The sequence below is a fragment of the Drosophila arizonae genome, chromosome X (genome assembly GCF_054131065.1).
Source record: "Drosophila arizonae isolate 15081-1271.41 chromosome X, UAZ_ARI_1.0, whole genome shotgun sequence".
In the NCBI taxonomy this organism is placed as follows: Eukaryota; Metazoa; Arthropoda; class Insecta; order Diptera; family Drosophilidae; genus Drosophila; species Drosophila arizonae.
Window position 1 is genome coordinate 31,118,652 of NC_142927.1, and position 21,135 is coordinate 31,139,786.

Here is a 21,135-nt window from a genome sequence, read left to right on the forward strand (position 1 = left end):
GCGGCGTCAACCATTGCGCTGGCTGCCTGACAATTGACTTCCGTTTTAAATTTTGCACAACTTCCGCTTGCGTCGACATCAACGCCATCAGCTGCTGCAGCAGCAGCAGCAGCATTTAACTGCATTCAATTTCCATTTGACCGCATTAGCTGGCAGCCTTGACAGCCTGGTAGACAGAATATGGCAAGAACCGCCTGACAGCGCTCAAGTTGCGTTTACCAAGACTCCTTGCTGACAGTTATCTTTTGGCCATTAACTGTTCAATCGCTCAGGCATGCTATGCTTAATTATGTTCTCCAAAATCATTTGTAATTCGCATTTACATTTACACAGGCCAACATCATTCGGTGAACTTTGTGCTTTTGTCCAGGGACTGCCATTCGAGAGAAATTACATTGACTGCTGAGCCCGACTATTAACTTATCTAATTAGTTTATCAGATTATATCACTGCAAATGTAATTAATCAAAGGGCAGTTCGGCAGTTTCTCTTAGAAACTCTGTAAACTAGAACTGAATCAGTTATCTACAGAAGCTCATTTGCTTTCGTTAGATTAAGTCAACTTTTATGACTACTATATTTTTTACAGATAGAATTCACATTGTTCAGGAAGTGATTTAAGTTTTAAAACTGTATATACAATATATAAACTTTGGTTGGATTATTATTTCAATTCATTCATTTCTTTCGGCCGTTATCTAATAAAACGTGACGTTAACAATGGTTGGGTCAAATATTTGAATACTGCTTGTCAAGGCACAAAATATTACAGTTTGAGATTAGAGCCGAATCTATGTACTTAGTGTAAATGTACAAATGTAGGGAGAGAGAGAGAGAGTGGGAAAGAGTGAGAGACAGCGAGAGAGATAGATGGAGAGGAATAGCGGGAGAGAAAGAGAGTGAGAAAGAGAGAGGGAGAGAAAGAAAGAAAGAGTGCGTTAGAGAGGAAAAAGTAAAACAGAAAAAGTGAGTGAGAGGGAGAGAGAAAGATAGAAATTGAGAGAAAGTGAGAAACTGTGAAAGAGAGTGAGAAAGAGAGGGAGACAGACAGAGTGAGAAAGATATATATATATATATATATATATATATATATATATATATATATATATATATATATATATATATAGAGAGAGAGAGAGAGAGAGAGAGAGTGAGAAAGCAGAGTCGAATTAGCTCTGTCAATTCGTCTGCCACTATTTCCCTTTGTCTGAACGCGTCGATCCATTCAAAATGGGAAATCAGGGTATATTGGTTTTGTTGAAATGCATGTAACAGGCAGCAGGAGGCGTGGCACATCCCACAAAGTATATATATTCTTGATCAGGGCGACGAGCTGAGTCGATTTTCTCAGACTTCTGTTGAGTGACTTGGTGATTGGCGGCAAGCTGGTTTGGGTGGGCGAATATTCTGTCCGCATACCTTGTACTAAGGACTTTGTGAAATTTGAGCTTGCACTTTTTGACTGTCTCACATATCTGCAGGCCATAGGTCAGTCTCTTATCTAGTACGACTCCCAGATACTTGTCTTGGTAGAGGAGCTCCGAGAGTCACTTCGTGGCAGTCTCCCTTCCTAGTTGCAAAAATGATAAGAGTAGATTTTTGCACGTTAATACCGAATGCCAGAGAATTAGCCACCGCGGTGCACCGATTGAAGTAGTGCCGTATATTTGCATCGGACCAGAGGCTACTTGGGCGACTATTTGTGACTCAGTATGGCGGTTTCGTCTACGTACGTCTCTATAAGGGAGGTCATGTCAGCGTTCAAACACGCTACCTTGGGGCTTTGACTGGTCGACTCGACGATGTTGTCTGTCCTTCTAGGACGTGGAAGCTTCTTCCTGACAGGTAGGAGGCCATCATCTTAAAGAGGGAGTCAGGTAGGGCTCTATCTCTTGTTAAGCAGACCCAGATGCTAAACCCGATAGAATGTCTGCTTAACATCAAGAATGATTGAAGAACAGTATTCCTTATTTTCAAACACGAGGAGAATGTGGTTGTCAACTCGATGTACTTGCTCTGGCGTACCCTGCTGTCTCCTCAAGCCGAATTTATGTTCTCGTATTTTGTTGCTTTAACTCAGCTCATAGAGAACTCTTCGCAACAATATTCTTTCGAATATTTTGGAAGCAATTTCCTTTCCGGTTTTCCAGATTTCGGGATCATGATTATCTCAGCACGTTTCCAGTAGGACTAAAAGTGTTGAATGCAAAGGATGGCGCTGTTTAGTACTACGAATTAGTCTATAGATGACAGTGCCCTGAGAGCTTTGCCATCTATTCCGGCGCTTTTTTGTCTTTTACTGCTTTTATCAGGCTGAGAACCTCTGCCTTTGTGCATGCTTCTATGGGAATACCTTCTGGGATAGGAGAGCTCACGATTCTTCTGATGCTTTTTAAGGCTGATGTCAGAGTGACCGCGATAAGCGATGCGGTAATATTGAGCGACTATATGCGAGAAAGCTCTACATGCAGATTTACATGAAATCGCTTAAAACATGTCAGAGTGCAAGCGAAGCTAGAAGAGAGCCAAAGCGACAAGTAAAGCGAGTTGCGAGAAAGCATTCCTGAATCGCTTTCTTTATCGCATGATAACGCTTTTCTGATACATGTGTTTTTGTCGCGCTCTGAGCTTAAATAACCGTTGGTCAGTCAGTGGAGTATGTTCTTTTTCGCAATTCAAGCTTTAATAACAGTTTGATTCAAAACTATTTATATTTTTATATATGTATTTGCTCTCAATTGTACGTGAACTGTCAATAATCAAAAGTTTTGATAGCATTGGATGGATCCCGTTGTTTTTTTTTTCATGAAAACATTGAAACTGAGACTAAAATTTGAACACTTGCAATAACTACAATTTGAATACTCGCAATGTTTCTCTCTTTGAGGATAGCTTTCACTATGTCATGTCGTCGCTTTGCAGATCGCTGCGATAATTATCGCTTATAGCATCGCATCGCTTATCGCGGACACTCTGACATCAGCCTAAGTCGGCTGGATCGGTTGCTTGCAGCGGGGAGAATTGCTCGTGGAGGTGATTAGCAAAGGCTTTGGCCTGCGCTTCGTCTCCGGTAAGCCTCTCATTCGTAGCGCTCAGGATGGGGAGAAGACGTAAGGCCTCTCTAATGCGCGTGCATTGCATCTGGGCCAGGGCAACTTTGAGCTGTGTGGTGGCTTCGTTGCATCTGCTTTTGTCGCTGGCTGTTCGTGTTCTGATCCATTGGCTCCTTGCTTATCGTTTGTATTCGAGCAGATTTTAAACATGCGGGGTGAGAGGAATGCTGTAGTGCGAGCGATTTCGACTATGAGCAGCCGGTTGCGGCTAGCAGTGCGGCCTCTGCCATGGCATCTTGCATTCTATTTGCTGCGTACTCTATTTCCGGATGCAGTGAGGAGTGTAGAGTGAGCTTGAAGATTGCTATATTCGATCTTGCGAGCAGAATGCGTAGTCTGAAAAGGTTGTGACTGAGCGTGACCACTGACTATCAGCGGAAGATAGTCCGAAGATAAGTCGAGGCATTCTTCAATGCTCAAGAGTCTGTCACTGATTCCTTCGTAGATCAGAAAGTCAATTGCAGAGGGATAATGTCCGTTTATTGGCTAGCGTGTGGGGCCTCCCGTAGCTAAGATAGAGTATTATGCATTTTGAATTGCGTCGAATATTACCCAAAATGGGTGCCAACCATTCCAGTCGCCTCCAATTAGAGTTTTCTTCTTTTTTTGGCGGACAAGCGATGTCTTGCATGCGAAGATCTGCATTTGGTGGGCAATATACCGATGCGGTTTCAGTTTCGCCAATTGATGTAGGAAGGCTAATGGCAGACAACTGAAGTGTGGCGTTGGAGAATTGAATCGATAGTGTATGTGCTAGAGTTGAATGGATAAGCAGCGAAGGTCCTCCAAAATTGTCTGTTCCACCACCATGAGTAAGATATTTTTCAAATCCTAACATTTGTAGCGTGGGGCAGTCATGTGTTTCTGCAATTGGAATAATATCACTGTTCTTTTGGGATAGGAAGGCGTCTAATTCATGAGATTTTTTTGCTCAGGCCATTAGCCTTCCATATGCCCATGCGTAGCGCCATTATTTGGAGCTGAGTTTTGCGATGAGAGCCATAAGGCTGGTCATGACGTTTGCTTGCTGGGCTTGTCGCTGCTGTTGTTGCAGTAGCTCAATAATGCCCGAATTGGGTTTGTGAATTGCAGAGCTGAATGTATGTTTTCAAAAATCGATATTCACTAATGTTATGGGGTTATCGTTTAAAACACTTATAAAAATCAATAATGCAATTATATCTCGCACATCTTTAGAGCTAGAGTCTCCAAATTTTACAATACACTTATCTTGTATTTCTAAACAGATTTCTTGCCTGTGAATAGTAAATTTAAGGGAATCTTTACCTGTCTGCCGTTCGCTTACTCCAACCCTCCCTATCTTTCTCTCAATCTATGTCCGTCTAGGTCTTCGCTGTTTTCGCCCTCTTGACTGCAACATTTTCTACTTGATACAGATTGCCCACTGTTGTTGTTTTTGTAGATGGGCATAAAACAAAAGCGCGCGCCAAATGCAAACAATGACAAAATGGCAACGCCAGCAGCAGAGGTCGCCAAGTGTTGGCAGCGGCAGACAGGCAGACGGATAGTCAGAGGGACAGAGAGACAGAAAGTGAGACGGACAGGGTCCAAAAGTGGAAAAACAAGTCGCGCCATTTGGAACTTTCGCCGCTCCTCGACTCGTTTATCCATTGTGGCCAGACCAAAACGAGGTCGGCGCCGCAGCGTTGCCATATTTTTGTTTTGCGCGTCTTGTTTTTAATTTTATTTGCGCTCACTCCACTTGAAATACATTGTGCATCTGTGCTGCCATCCCTTCTGACCTGACCAAAACCGAAACCCAAACCAAAGCCAACCGAGGCTGCAAAATTGTGTCACATGGCAGCTCTCGGCCTGGTCCCAGGCCAGGGCCAGTCACAAACAGCGTCAGCGTTGACTAATACACGTTTAGATCTAGTTTTCAGCCGCACAGCACCCTCAAAATAAAAAAGTGCCAAAACGCAAAGTAAAATAAAAATAAATAACAAGAGGAGCACCAACAACTAATTTATTGTGCCACACTCCGAAACGCGCCCGGGCGTTTCATGCAATTGCACCGCCCCGCCCTTGCGCTGGGCCCCTGCTCGTGGTCCTTGGAACTGGAGCACGTCTTGATTTATGCTTTGACCTTTTCCGCAGGCAGCAGTTTTTCTATCGTTTATTCTTTTTTCTAAGCCTAATTAGCGCTAGAAGCTGTAGATGAAAATTAGCGAATCCTAAAAATGCAGCTGGAGTTTGGAGCTGATCTACCTGTTAATTGAGCCTACCCAAACTTGACTTTGAGCAGGAAATTTAAAGAGTTTAAGGGGAAGAGTCGGTAATTATTATCTAATCATTATCATACCGACAGATGAGCTTATATAGGCAATCAGACATTTATGGAAATCGATGTCAAATTGGAAGTTCTCATTGGAAGCTCATTGCATTTCTTCAATATATAAAATTTATATACTTATAATTGATTCTCAATAGCATTTAAATCTTATGCAATGTCCCATTCCAGACATATTGATTTTCATCAATCAATGAGTCTCGCAATCAGTCACCTCCCATTCAGATCAACTAATGAGCGCAAAATGTTTTGCTTTGTGCCACATTCGCGTCTCGCATGTTTTTATCCAATGCATTAATTGGAAACGGATATAGATACGGATACGGACACGGATATGGATTAACTGCATGCATCAAGTGTATCAGCAGACATTAATTAATTCAAGTCTTGTGGAAATTCGATCACAAAAAAAGCATGCACAAGTGGGCGGGTGCAAGTGGGTGGCGGCCGTCGTTCAACGGTTCGTATGAGTGATATCCGATAAAGCGATTTGCACATCGAGTTCTGCGCGCTGTACGAATGCTTTTTAATAAACAAATTGCACTTGCTAACAGACATGAAACGTGTCTGTGATGAGAAGAGTGTATTTGCCTTTGTGGGAATTGAGAGTACATCTGCTGATCATACACTGCATAAGATTTACAATACATTTATTTATATATATATAGCTCGCTGCACAAATATTGAATAGAGTTGCATATCGTTCGTATCGCACAATTAATTTAAATCGATGGTTGACTAACTTTAAGCTATATTTTATATGGATAGCAATATCCTTTACAATAGATGTATACATATATTGTATGTGTGTGTGCTCAGGTGACAATAAATAAACTTGGGCTTAAAACATATGATGGTTTGTGGTATTTGGAGAATTCTCGCTCGCATATGGTGCTTAGTTTTGAGAACGGCATGAAATGACCATAGCAACATTGGCAAATGCAATAGCGAAAGAGATGCAAATATTTGCCGAAAATTCAGCTCGGGCTGCGAGAAATTTCCAATAATGCAGTGACAGTTACCGGAACACAGAGGAAAAAGCGAGATGGGTTGTTATTGAGTTGGCGAAATAGTTGAAAGGGAATTGTTTTTGTTGTTGTGATTTGTTGTTGTTGCTGTTGGTGTCGGTCCTGACCCACCTGGCGATCGTCGAGCCTGAGCGCCCGCAATGGCAATAAAATTTTGGAAATAAATCAAATTTGAAACTGGGCCAAACCGAAACCAAATGAGTTGACAATAGTTGCGCCAATGCCAAGCAATTCATGCATGTTCATACATGCATGCATACATATATTGCTTCTGTTTCTCTCTCTTTCTCTCTATATATATATCCCCCTCTCCCTCCCATATCAATTATTCAAAAAAAGAAATGAAACGATTGAAAGGTCGAATTTCATTGTTTCGACATGTTGATTTGTACATTGTCTAGTCGCATCAGCTACCGCACTCTGTTCCACTCCACCTCGTTCCGCCAACACGTGCCACTTGACATTCCGCACTAATACAGGCGATTGGAAATTGATATGGCAACGCTTTTGGCTCTTATCACCGCGTTGCCGTTGTGTACGTTGGGATCCTCTGAAACATTACAGCCGTTGCACTAAAATAATGGCAATACCAGCTGCCAGCGGGGCACAGTGGTCGCAGCATCATTAAATGGGACTGAATCTTTAACGAGCCAATCGCATGTCACAAAAGATATATTCTGACTAGATGCTCCTACAGATTTCCAGCAGGGACTCTTCATTTATGCTATCTAAAGTTAAGTTGAGACACATAAGGTATATATTTGGTTAAGTTATTAAATTGTTTATAGCTAGCATATTTTATTGTTATGTAAAGCCGTATCACTTTGATTGAGCGCAAGATAGGAATAAAACTTTTATTCATAAGCTTAATCAATCTTATTCATAATAATTAGAAATATTGTATTTGCACAAGTCCTAATATTATGGTAATAGTACATCATTATATTAATAGGTATGAGCAAGACAAAATATTACAAACATGGAGTAATATAAAATAAAAATGATAATTGTTTTTTTCTCGTATGACTATTAGATTTGATCGTTGTCGGGATAGAATAAAGAAAAATAAGTACTTCAAGTTTAAGTTTTATGATATCATTCTCAAGTGTTGTTTTCAATCTTTGGTGCCACTGTGCAGGCTCTAATGTCGTCGCGTCATTGCCGTTGCACCCTTTTCGTTTCCTTTTAACATGAGATTGTTCGACTTGCAGTTGCATATTTCGCGTTGTAGACCCCCAATCCTCCTCCCCTTGCCATTTTTTTATACCTTGAACCCATTGAAAATGGGAAATCAGGGTATAATGGTTTTGTGAAAAGTAGGTAACAGGCAGAATGAATCATCGCAGACCTCATAAAGTATATATATTCTTGATCAGGACGACGAGCTGAGTCGATATACATAGCTCTGTCCGTCTGTCTGTCCGTCCGTCCGTCCGTATGAGCAAACCGATCTCAGAAGATATAAGAGCTAGAGAGCTGAAATTTAGCATGCATACTCGGGTATACCATAAGCAGTACAGTTTATCATATTTTCTCGATAGCTCATCCGATAACTTTTTTATCGAGAATAATCGAAAATCGACTTTGTTTTTTCAGCCTAATTTGAACAATTTTAGACCTGGAGACTTTTAATTTGCCTTTTTTTGATTTTGGATACCACGCCCCTCCACCCCCAATTTGTAATAAACGCATTTCATATACTAGAGACTTGTGCTTTTGAATGTACACACATTTTACTTTTATAATCACGCTCTGAAAGTTTCATAAAGATAGTCTCACTACAAGAGAAATTATTCAACCAATAAATTCTAATAATAATGCTCACACTGCAGCGCAGCCCAAGCGCTGTCGCTGGTTACTGCCCAGTTAGCAGAGCGCGTGATTATACGTGCGTGTGTATGTATGTGTGCATAAAAGAAGTGCAGAATGAATAGAATATCAGCTTAGAGGGTTCAGGGTATTTCCTAGTCGAGCAGTCTTTTTACTTGTTTTCTATTCTTGTTGTTGTTCGCACAGCGGCATGTGTGTGTGTGTTGCAATTTATTCGCGCTCTCCCGTTATCCTTTGCCAGACGTTGCGTGTTTTTTTGTTGCAATTCTTAAATCCATTGAGAGGGGTATATTATTATAAGATTATAAAAGAGAGCAGCCATTTAATTTCCATATTATATTAATTCATTTGTATATGAAGTTTATTTCCTTTGAAGATCTTCTTAATGTTGGGTTATATGAAGCTTATTTACTGTTATTTAACTTATTCTTTTTGTAGGGTATCTGAGCGTCGAGTCTTTGTTGGCTGCTTTTTCGTTCACTATTCTGTGGCCCTGATGCTGCTGCTCATGTGACATGATTTCCGCATGTCGTTTGAGCCTTATTTTCTGTTTTCTATTTTCTCGTTCTTTTTCTTCTTCTAGCTTTTGGCTTATTTTGCCTTTCGTGTGCTCAATTTTGCACAAAAAAAAAAAAGAATGAAAAAGCTAAAATAGAAAAAGAAATGTAAAGTTGGAGGAAGCAGCAAAAAATGTCAGTTTATTTTGATGTCTCTGCATGGTTTTCCTGTGGCGTGAGCAGACAGCACTAGCTCCTGTTTCTGCCACTGCTGCTGGCTGTGGTGCTCCTGCTGCCATTGATATCGCTGACGAAATTGAGAATTATTATGTTTAAACGTGTGCCGTCGACGGCATTTTGTTTGGCTTCTTAAAACGTCTAACCGTATAGCCCACCCGCAACACCGCCCGTCGCGCCATATGACTGACACATGCCAACTGGCAGCAACAAGAAGCTATTTTGAAGGCCCGAATCCAGTTGCTTGAGTCCTGTTGCTTGTTGCCTGTTGCCTGATGCCTGATGCCTGATGCCTGATGCTAGATGCCTGATTACTGCCATCTGCAGCTGCACCGCTGCAGTCGCTGTTGCATCCAAATTGAATTTGCCTGCTGCTGCTGCTGCAGCTGGAGCTTTAATATGTTAGTCCCAGGCATGTCTATCTGGCTATATAGAGTTGTATGCGGCAAGTGACAGTTATTAAAACAAGTCGCTGTCTGGGCTCGCATTTGGCACAATCAATATTACAGATTCGAGTGGAGTGCAAGGCAGTGGGGCACAGTTAAGTGGAGTGCAGTGTGGGGGGTACGGGAATAGACTAAAGTCAATGCCACATGGCCTGCTGCTGCTGCTTGTTCTTTGCGCTACATAAGTGCGCATATATAAAAGGCTCTTTGTTTGGCACACAACACATACTCGCACACACACATACACATGTTCAGTGACTCTGACATACTGCCAAAGGCTAATGAAGGCAAATCAAGGACTGGGCAAAAGCAAAGGCACAGGCACAGGCCTAAGCCTAAACCAAAGCCAAAGCCAAAGCCGAAGCCGAAGCCGAAGCCAACGGGTCTAGGACTAGGCTCTCACATTTGGCTGCACATTGCACTTCAGTCAGCTGCTCATATGCCTTGCATGTTGACATTTAACAAACAGACTAACAAACACAAATACACAAAGCAGCCGGCAAAAGTGCACAGCACAACAACAACAACAACGACAGCAAAGAAAAAAGAAAAAAAAAAACAAGACAAATTGTAAACTTTGCAAACAGGCAACAGAAGCCGTTTCAGGACCCAATGCAAAACTCATGAACTCCATGTCCAAATTTTCTTTTGGCAAACAACAAAAAGACACTCAGCTTGGAAATTAAAGCCGAAATGGGCTTTAAGCAAGTCGATTTCATAATTATTGTGATACTTGGGATTGAGGAATGGACTTTTTATACTCTGAACCCATTTGAAAATGGGAAATCAGGGTATAATGGTTTTGTTAAAAGTATGTATGGGCCGACGAGCTGAGTCTTTTAGCCCTATCCGTCTGTCTGTCCGTCCGTATGTATGAACGCGTCGATCTCAGAAGATATAAGAGCTAGAGACTTGAAATTTGTTTTCCTAGGCTCGTGTATATCACGCGCATTTGCAAGTTTTTCTCCAACAAACGATAACTACCTCCAATATTTTGTTATCGATTAAAAACTTTATCGAAAACTAGTTATTTAATTATGTATATCTCCTATATTTTTAGAGCCACAGTCTCCAAACTTTAAATTTAGACTTAGATGTATTTTATATAATGTCGATATTTGTTGTAATTTAACCCCCACCCCTTCCACCCACTCGCCCACATATTTGTAAAAGGCGTATTTCAAATACTAGAGACTTGTGCTTTGGCACAAGCATGCATTTGATATGATATGTTATCATAATGATCTACAAGTTTCATAGAGATAGTCCATCGACAAGAAAAGTTATTAAACAATTGACTTCCCATAGTAAGCCTACACTGCAGTCCATGCGTGTTTATGCTTGCATGCCTGTGTGTGCTTTTCTTGTGTAAGCAGAATGACGCGAAAAATTATTGAAATAACAAATTATTGAAATCCAAGGGTTCAGGGGATCTCGTAGTCGAGCAGTCCCGACTAGAGCTTTCTTACTTGTTATTATATGGATACATTAATACTAAATGGGTATACATACATATATGTATGTATATACACGGATATGAAGCCTGATCTGTTATGAGTTCTTGAATCAACTGATAATAAAAACTCCCGATTATCAGTGCAATCCAGAGATGTAAATATACTCAATTGGACAATACTAACTTTTATGAATTGCAAAAGACATAAAATACAAATAAGTAAATAAAATAAAAGTGACGATATTTACCTATGATGAAAATTTGAACTAGCCCCCAAGCAGCAAAAGATAGGCTTCTCAGTAATTCCAATCAATTCAAACATATCACTTACGCCGGTGAAATCGGTCAACAATTATGTAGAGATTAGACTTTGAATAGCTAACGTTTATTAAAAGGTCAACAAGTTTTCGGCATATGGTTTGTGATTAGCCAGCAAACATAACAATCTGTGTGAGCTACGGTGATCTATGCTTTACTGATCGTCATTCCGAATAGCGACTGATTTAGCTTACATTCTTAATAATAGGCTTTTCTAAAAGCCAGTCAGTCAGTCAGCCAGTTTATCAGTCAATCAATCAGTCAGTTAGTCCGTCAGTCAATATTTCAGTCACTCAGTCAGTCATTCACTCAGCCAGCTATTTCATCTGTATACATACATATGTATGTATATATACATATAAGTGTATGTGTGTGATTCCGAGCCAAGGCAAATGTGAAGCACTTTTTCTGTGCATATGTGTTTATGTATATGTATGTTTGTTTCTTTGTTTTAGCACACTAAAATGCACAATTGAATTCGAAAAAGTAGATAAAAAAGTAGTTGCTACTGACTGCACTGCTATGCGATACAATGTGATTTATTTATTTATTTATAAAATTGTTTGAGCAACGACAGCGACGGATTTCAATTTAAACACCATGCAGGCAGATTTAATAAAGCGCTGCAGCAGCCGCAGGACATTCAGGCGCTGCTGAACCGCTAGTGAGACGAACGGAGGAGAGTTGAAGGAGGCGGGAGCTCGGCTTGACGAGGATGTCAAGCAAAATAACTTTAAATTAATTAAAAAGCGCATGCAAAAATGTTTTTTCTTTTGGTGGAAAGAGGCGAGCACATGCTTATGCATAGAGAAAGCGAGAGAAAGAGAGAGACGGCGGGATGGTGAGCAGAGACCGTGTGCGTGTGTGTGTCTGTCTGTGTTGGTTTTCTTCACAAGCTAAAGACGACAAGACGACAACAAGAACGACGACAGGACGCATCAATGTCGCGGAAATTAATTGAAACGAAGGCAGGAATTTCGCCCGACTTGTGTTGTAAAGTCTTTTTGGGGACTGGAGGGTTTCTTTCATCAAAATTAATGCGCGCATAGTGCTCGATGAGGAGTGAGAGAGTGGCTAAGTTGAGAGCTGTAGCGAATTATAATTAAAGCGCATTTAAAGCGATTTATGATTTGCCAATCCAGTCCAGTACGTCCAGTCCAGGGCGTTGCAGCAGCTGCCAAAGGATGTGGCAAATGTGGAGAGCTTATTGCGAGGATTATCGCACGCCCACAAGACGCATCTCTCTCTCTATCTCACTCTCGCTTTCGCTCTCGATCTCGGGCTGTTCCTCTCGTGGGGCTTGCCTACAAAATGAAATTAAGCAAATAAATTTTCGAGTCGGATTAGTTGGGCCAAGCGACGAGTGAGTGTGGTACGCTTTTTGCGGCTTAGACAGAACTAGCTGGCCAGCTTCTTTTTGGCCAACTACTATGTGTGTGCTTGCGTATGTATCCGTGTCCTGTGGCTAGCTTAGTGGCTGTCTGCCGAAGTAAGGCCCAAAGAACAGCCGAACAGGTTGCTGTACGAGCTGCCGCCGGAGTTGCCTCTATTCTGGCTGGGCAATTAAATGTTGGCGCCACCTCAATCAGACACTCAGCTCCGCTCAGTGCCTGCCACAACACATGCAAAAAGCCGCAGATACACACACTCTCAGCAAATGAAAAAGAACAACACAAATAGAACTAAATAAATAAATTGGAAGTAAAACAAAGAGAGAGAGAGAGAGAGAGAGAGAGAGAGAGTGAAAAAAAACAACAAGAATTGCAATTGCAGTCTTTGGCTTCCATTTCAAAAATTACAAATTTAATGACATTTTGCGAATGGGGCAGCGAGTACCCAAAAAAAAAAAAAAAAAAAAAAAAAAAAAAAAAAAAAACAATTCGCACAGAGACGAGATGAGATTTATAAATATTTACAGCGTGGCTGGCTAAAATAAGTTTTAAATTGTCCAAGCACCAACACAAATAAACCCACTCCAATCCCAACTCCAACGTAAACCTAGCTGACATCAAAGCTCGAAACGAAATGAAATCCAATTCAATTATGAAATTAAATTTATGTTTTCTATAGAGTCAAAAGCACAACAGAACAAGCTGTTGCTAGATATTTACCAGCAGGATAAGCGTCTTGCTTAAAATGCAATTTACCTATCCAGGCTGATTACCGTAATTGAGATTTGAATAGTATCGATTTCGATTTTGATTTTGATTTGTCGGCAAATCCTCAAAGAAACTCTACTTTTCTAAAACTTTGCTCAAATATTGCTGAAAGACCATCTATTCCGTAACTCAACGTTGGCAAAAGGCATCGCTGATTGCAAAAATGTACTAGCTAGTATACTACTGCTATTACTACTACTAAGTGCCTATATTTATTTATGTAGATAATGCATTGCCATTAAAGCAAGGTTTTTTTGAAATTTGGTACATATGATAGTGTCGATGCACACATAAATATATCTAAGTTTCAGATCGATCTGACCACGCCTTCCCTAGCCGCCCTTATGATATTGGTTTCCTCTTATTGATACTTTACGGTAATTAATATTGCTATCACTCATTAAATTCAACAAATGAATTCATTTGTTTAACTCTTATCCTTAATATTAATAAGCTATAATAAAAAAAAAAATAATAATAATAATGCATTTACAGCTAAATCGGGTACCAGAGCTCTCTGCTGGCGGCATTAACATATTCAATGGGTAGGCGTCCAACTGGTTTTGATGTTGAAGGTTTAGGATTTGAAGATAAAAATGAACTTATTGTTATAGCCATATTGGACAATAGCCTTTTTGTTTTGTCTTAAATCTGGACATACCTATATTACATTTTGCCAAGTTTTTTTGTATGTAATGGTGAAAGCTTTTCACATTGGTGCTGATTTCATCCTTTTTCTTCGGGCTTAGGTCGAATTCTTTCAGTTTATCATAAATCCAACCCGAAACGGCACTTGCGCGGCAAGTGTTTTGTATGTAGATCTCAAGCAGTTGCTCATTGGCGAATTCAATCACAGCAACAATATTAGGGATATATACAAATCGGAGCAGAATGGAGCAAAACATTTTTTTTACATTAGTTTATATACACTTGGCACTATAATGACATATAATTTTTTTTGGCACAACTTGGCAAAATTAGTTATAATCCACAACAGACGAGTTAGCTTTTTTCCACTTCCACTTTTTTTCTACATTAAAAAAAAAAATTTGATGTCTCTAGCTCTTATATCTTCTGAAATCGACGCGTTCAAACATACGGACAGACGGACAGACAGACAGACGGACAGGGCCAAAGCGACTCAGCTCGTCACCCTGATCAAGAATATATACATATATTTTGTGGGGTCTGCCACGCCTCCTTCTGCCTGTTACATACATTTCAACAAAGCTATTATACCCTGATTTCCCATTGAAAATGGGTTCAGGGTATAAAAAATATAGAAATGTGTGTATTTTCCAAATCATACCTATTTACAAAATGAAAAAATCTAAATTCTATAAAATAAATACGACTCTATGTTTTATATGTGGAGAGTCTAGCTCTAAAGATATAAGATATATAGTCCCTTAAACACGACAGTAGGTATCGATTTTTAGAAACAATCTCGATATCTCAATCATATAGTTCAGTTCGTCGTCTGATCAAAAATACCTATACTTTATGGGATCTGTCAAGCCTACTTCTGTCTGTTACATACATTTTAGCAAAACCATTATACCCTAATTTCCCAATTTTAACGGGCTTAGGGTTAGTCAGTTTATATGAATTGCATATTTCATTCTTATCCGCCAGTTGTAAAAGGTTATTTGCTCTTAGTAGCACTATATATGGTTGGTTGTACTATGTATGTAGCCGCAGGACAAATATTTTATTTATTTAAAATGCAATTGAATAGTTTATCTGCTGATTCTTCGTGGAATACTTTTGTTCCAGTAGTTTGGCAGTCAGTTATGTGACGAATACACGATCTAATTTAATATTTGATGCATCTAATATTAATGGGCTTCCATTTGTCATCTTCAAAGGGCATGAGTTTTGGCATTTTTACATTTTCAAACTTTCTTCTTTTTTCAATTTCATTGCAGGTGAGTGCAGTTATTCTCTTACCTGGTTGCCAACGCCTGAAGCTTTGAAGTTAGCTTTTTTCGGGTAAGAGTGAATTTTTGATGCGAAAAAAAGAAAGGCGGCAACAACAAATATGCCAATGATAAATGGAATCATCTGGGGCTTACTTTGGTTGTTGTTGCTTTTCTTTTCATACTCGTTTTTGTCATCTCTTATGTCCGTATAGAAATTGTGTTTTTGCTACTTGGGAGTTGTAATGATAATGCACAAAAATTATGCTAATAGCTTAATGCCGGTCCACTTAAATGCTAAGACAGCGGCGACCACTACAAGAAAAGGAAGGCGCTAGATGGAGTGGAGGGGAGCGCTGATAGGTAGCTGGAAAGGTAGAGGTAGAGGACACAACAGCAGCCAACGATGCCTGTGATTATGCTTTAGTTGCTTTCTTTCTTTCATTCTTTTATTTTTTTGCGTCGAGCTCGTCGAGCTGTTGAAGTCGGCTGCCATTTGGTGGCCGTTGACAGGCGCCAGTGGGCACTTCGACTAAGACGAAGACTTGGACTTGGACTTTTGTCGCACTCTTGGCAGCTGCGGCCAACAATAGCAACAGTAACAAAAACAACAGCAGCAACAGCGCCAAGAAGAACAATATAACGCAGTGGGCGCAAGTGTTTTGCTTTTAACTTGGCCAAGATTAATATTCTGACACAGCGACACTGGTCAAGAGCGAGAGTGATAGAGGAAGGAGCATGGAGGAAGAGTGGTAGAGAGGGATTGAGAGAGTGAGAGAGAGAGAATGGCAGAGTTGGCATAATGTTAGCAGCTAACAGTAGGCGGGGATTGCAAGTTATGACTTAAATTTTTTTATACCCTGAACCCATTGAAAATGGGAAATCAGGGTATAATGGTTTTGTGAAAAGTATGTATGTAACAGGCAGATTCCTTCTGACTTCGCAGACTCCATAAAATATATATGTACATTCTTGATCAGCACGACGAGCTGAGTCGATATAGCCCTGTCCGTCTGTCCGTCCGTCCGTCTGTATGAGCAAACCGATCTCAGAAGATATAAGAGCTAGAGAGCTAAATTTTAGCATGCATATTCGTGTATACTATAGGCAGTACAAGTTTATTATATTTTTTCGATAAATCATCCGATAACTTTTTGATCGAGAATAATCGAAAAATCGACTTGCTTTTTTCAGTCTAATTTGAGCACTTTTAGACCTGGAGACTTCAAATTTGCGTTGTATATCAAGTTAACGGATACAAAGATTTTGTAATTTACAGATTTTTGATACCACGCCCCTTCGCCCCCAATTTGTAAAAAACGCATTTCAAGTACTATAGACTTGTGCTTTGGAATGTACACACATTTTAAACATATGATCAGCTCTGAAAGTTTCAGAAAGATAGTTTCACTACAAGAGAAATTATTCAACTAATAAATTCTCATAATATTGCCCACACTGCAGCGCAGCCCAAGCGCTGTCGTTGCTTACTGCGCAGTTAGCAGAGCGCGTGATATACGTGCGTGTGGATGCGTGTGTATGCATGTGTGCATAAAAGAAGTGCAGAATGAGTAGAATATCAGCTTAGAGGGTTCAGGGTATCTCCCAGTCGAGCAATCTCAACTGGCGCCTTCTTGCTTGTTTTTTTCTCTCGTGTACTCGCATTGTCCTTAGAAACGCTTGAAGAAAATTAAAGAGGAATATGTGATGGCAGCAAAAAAGTAGATAGCAAAGGCAGGACAGCAACAGTGAAGTTTTAGTGGTCAAACTTATGGAATCTAAATGTAAAAGTTCCACAAAGCCGAAATCAATTCAAGTTGAATTTCAATAAGTAGGTGATGGTAAGAAGTTTCAAATATGAAGGGGGAGATTCAATCAGCGAACCTTAAGTAAGACATTAAAAAAGAGAAAACTTCAATGGGAGACAGAGTGATTTGCTAATCAAGGGAATTGCATAGTGAGCAGTTAATTAAGGCAACGAATAATGAATGACAATAAAAGAATTAATAAAAGCAGGCAAATTAAAAAGGGACTGGGACAAGCAAACGAAGCGTTGGAGTGGATAAATTAAGCAAATGAATGAAAGTCTAAGAAAGAATTTTACGCAATGCTTGAAAAAGTTTAACAATAAAGGAGAGCAACGACAAGAAAGAGGAAAAAAAAAACAAAACAACAATTGCAACAACAACTAAGAGGGAGAAACCATTTAAGCGCTGTGTCAGCGTAAGAAATGATTTTTTAAGTACAGCGTCAAGAAAAGCAACAACTGCAGCAAAAGAAAAACGGAGAAGCGGATGGAGTAGGGCAAAGAGGGCTGAGAACGGAGAATTGAGAGTTTGAGAGTAGAGAGTAGAGAGATGAGAGCTGGAGGTTGGTGGATAGTCACAATAACGACCAAATATCCATCAGCAATAACGACAGCCTCTCTACAGCCCTGAGCCCTCAGCCCTCACCCCTGAGCAGGGGCCGCCCGGGGGCTTCAGTAGCCGTTGACGGAAGCACCGAAAAATGCATTAGCCAAAAAAAAAAAAAAAAAAATGTAAAAAGAAGTTGAAAAGCAGAGCGAAATGAAACAGAAGGGAAGAAAAAGCGTGCGCTTCAAATGCAAAAAACGATGACGCGTACGATAAAGGGAAACAGCTGAAAGAAGGATAGGAAAGCGGAGCAGAGCAGACCAGATCAGAAAGAAGCGAATGCCAAATACAGTGACATATAGTTCAGCACGCAAAAAGCGAACGCAAACGTTAAAGTATTCCTGAACAAATGAATCGCACTTCCAAATCCATTTCGAATCGAAATCCCAAGCCGGGCAATGATTGCGCTCACGTTCACCTGCCTGTCTAGTCGTAGATTGTGTCGGCTTTCTGGCTTAAGACGTATTGAAGTGTTGAGCCAAACATTTTAGGCACATATTGACTTGCCCACCGAGCCGCTCACTGGGCAGCTTGACGTTAGCCCAACATAACCCAAATACGGCACTTACTTATTTATATATGTATGTATATACAATGTAAAAAATAAACTGAAGCTGTTAAATGGGCTTCTCGTTTTCAACATTCATCCATTGCGTGAAAAATATGAATCACTGGGAGTCAGGGTTGGAATTTACCTGTTTACTTAGGTATATATTTGCAACGATTTCACGGCCAGCTTCTTAGTTTTTTCTTATTTCAAGACGACAAGTAATAAGAAAATCAGATCGGAATCGATATTTATCGAACAAATATGATGAACTCATACTTTGCATGGTATAGATGTAAGTATCTTGATCTCAGCATTCATACGGATTGCATCGACTTTCTGGGATCTGCCACGACTCCTTTTACCTGTTACTTACATTTTATGCCTGTTACCTGATTTTCCATTTTCATTGTGTTCAAGGCATAAAAGCTTTGAGAAATTTCGAAAAAGTGTATAAAATTAAAATTAAACTAAATATAAAACTTGAGAGATCTGGCTCCAAATTAAACAATATATATTAAAGAATATATATTAAACTAAAAATACAGAATGGGAATAAAAATAAAAACAAAGAAATAATTAAGTTTTCCAAACACATATCAGGAAAAAAGTATTTTAAACTATGTTGTCAGGTTGGGATACACTATGATTAATTTATTAATCGGAACCTATGAAAAGACATTTAAACTGTTGTTAAACTGTAGAATAAATCTTTAACTAAATAAATAATTTACACAAATTAATGTCTAAGACAAACAAATATAACAGTACCTACCAGAACTTTCGAGATATTTTGCTTCTGAATGCACGCGTAAAATTTTTCAATCTTTTTAAAAAAAATACACATAATAGTTTATTCATTCATGTATTGATCAAATGTGCAGTCACTGTCACTGTTATCAAGCCTAATGGGTAAATTCTCAATGAAAATTTGACAGCTCCGAAATTAAAGAACCATTAGGGAAAATAACGCGTTTTTCAAGTATTCGTCAATTTTTTAGTCGGGGGGCGGAGACAAATCCAACAAATCAAAAACCATGAAAATTGATCCAGCAGATCTCTAGTTGTAAGTGTTGTAACACATAACATGACTTTGTTTTATATATATAGATTTTATTGTAATAAAATCAATATGCGCATTTGAAAAGACATTTCAATGACTGAAGCTCAATAAAGTTTTTCGTGGATTATATTGATACTCGAAAGGTAACCGATTATATGAATTAATCCTAATGTGCTTTTGTAATAGGAGTCCTGCGAAAAACTCGATGTTGCTTCTAAGGATTCTGAAATTGATTCATCCAGACGAAAAGCCAGGCAGAATTTTATTTGAATTTAAAACGTTGTTTGATACAAATACTGCAGTATATTTTTATATTTTTTGAAGAATTCTCCAATCAGACTTGATTTGGATGAACGTTATAATCCATCGCGAAATGAAAGTCATTTATTAATTATGTATATATACTAAAATATATAAAATATATGTATATGTATATGTATATGTGTTTAGCATATGAATATATTTGAATACTTGGATATATGGGCGCTTAGCATGCCAAAATGAATTTCCAATTAGACCGCAACTGGAATGCAATTATTTTACATTCATGAATTGTTCAGTAACAATGTCAACATAATTAAACATGCTTTTGACTCGTGGCATGCAGACATACGCACTCACACATACACACACACCGAGTTGAATAGAGCTATAGGCATTCACATAAACACTCATACACTCTGGAGCTCATTCAGACACTCGTGAAGTGCCCTTGACTGAGGGCAGTATGGAAATTGTTTTTGGCAAAGTGCACAATGCACTTGACGACTGTCACATTGGACATGAGGGGCGGGCAAGAAGTGGGCTTGTTCTACTTGTTGTTCTACTCGCTCTCTTGTTGTTGCTATTTTCATTATACATATACATATATATATATATATATATATATATATACATATATATATACACGTATATATATATATATATATATATATATGTATATATGTGTGGCCCGGGCTGGGGCAGGCGCTGTCAAGGCCCGGCAGTGTGAGCAACAACAATAAAAATTGTCCTTAAATGAAAGAAAATGAGGACAATTGCAACAACTTTCCGGCAATTTTATGTATATATACAGTCAACACAGTGTGTGTGTATGTGTATAAGTGTATTTGTTAAAAACAATGTCATTTTGTTGTTATAGCTGCTGTTGTTGCTGTGGCTTGGGTCAGCGCAGGCGGCAATAAAAATTTGTCCTGCGGTAAATGAAATGGATAGCAATTGCGATAGCGATAACCCAGGAACTCAGACCCAAAAACTATCATATGCACACACACCAATAAGCACAACGATACACACTCCATACGTATACGTGTATAAAATCACAATAAAGTTATAGCCGCTGCACACTGGGTCGAGGTTAGCTTTTGGGCATGTGATTTTTTGTTCTGTTTCATTTGGCTTGATTATGTTTTTTTTTTTTGTTTGACTTTTTGGTTTTTTGTGTGTTTTTGAGCTCTCTGCCTTTCGATTTCGTATTGGTGGCAAGTTTTCTATTAGTTTTTTAATATCATAGTTTTTTGGGCAAAGGAAACAAGTTGATCTGGGCGAATAAAGTGGGTCAGTTGGCCAGATGCAGCTGTGCCTAATTAACAAAAGTCCTGCGATTGCCATAGCCAGTCCTAGCCATGGACTGAGGTAGCTTGAGGTAGCAAAGGGAAAATTGTTTTCCCGTGAACTTTGACACGATTCTGCACTGCGTTACGTTGGCATCGTTCTGCATGCATGAAACTGTGCCAGGTAATTGCGTTCAATAAGCAGGTCAAATTGCGACACCGACACACACACACATACACACAC

At 39.4% G+C, this 21,135-nt stretch overlaps 1 protein-coding gene across 5 annotated transcripts in view; it reads left to right on the top strand.

Annotated features, from left to right (window-relative positions):
* The window catches only part of Mnr (Membrane-bound Notch regulator), a 108,127-nt gene that overhangs the window by 16,506 nt on the left and 70,486 nt on the right, over positions 1–21,135 (top strand). The window contains exon 2 of one of the 5 annotated variants that reach the window (XM_089474018.1): positions 15,324–15,387. The exons of the other annotated variants lie outside the window; for them this stretch is intronic. The gene's annotated coding sequence lies outside the window, so the exon portion shown is untranslated. The remainder of the gene's footprint in view (positions 1–15,323; positions 15,388–21,135) is intronic. 5 annotated transcript variants of the gene reach the window in all.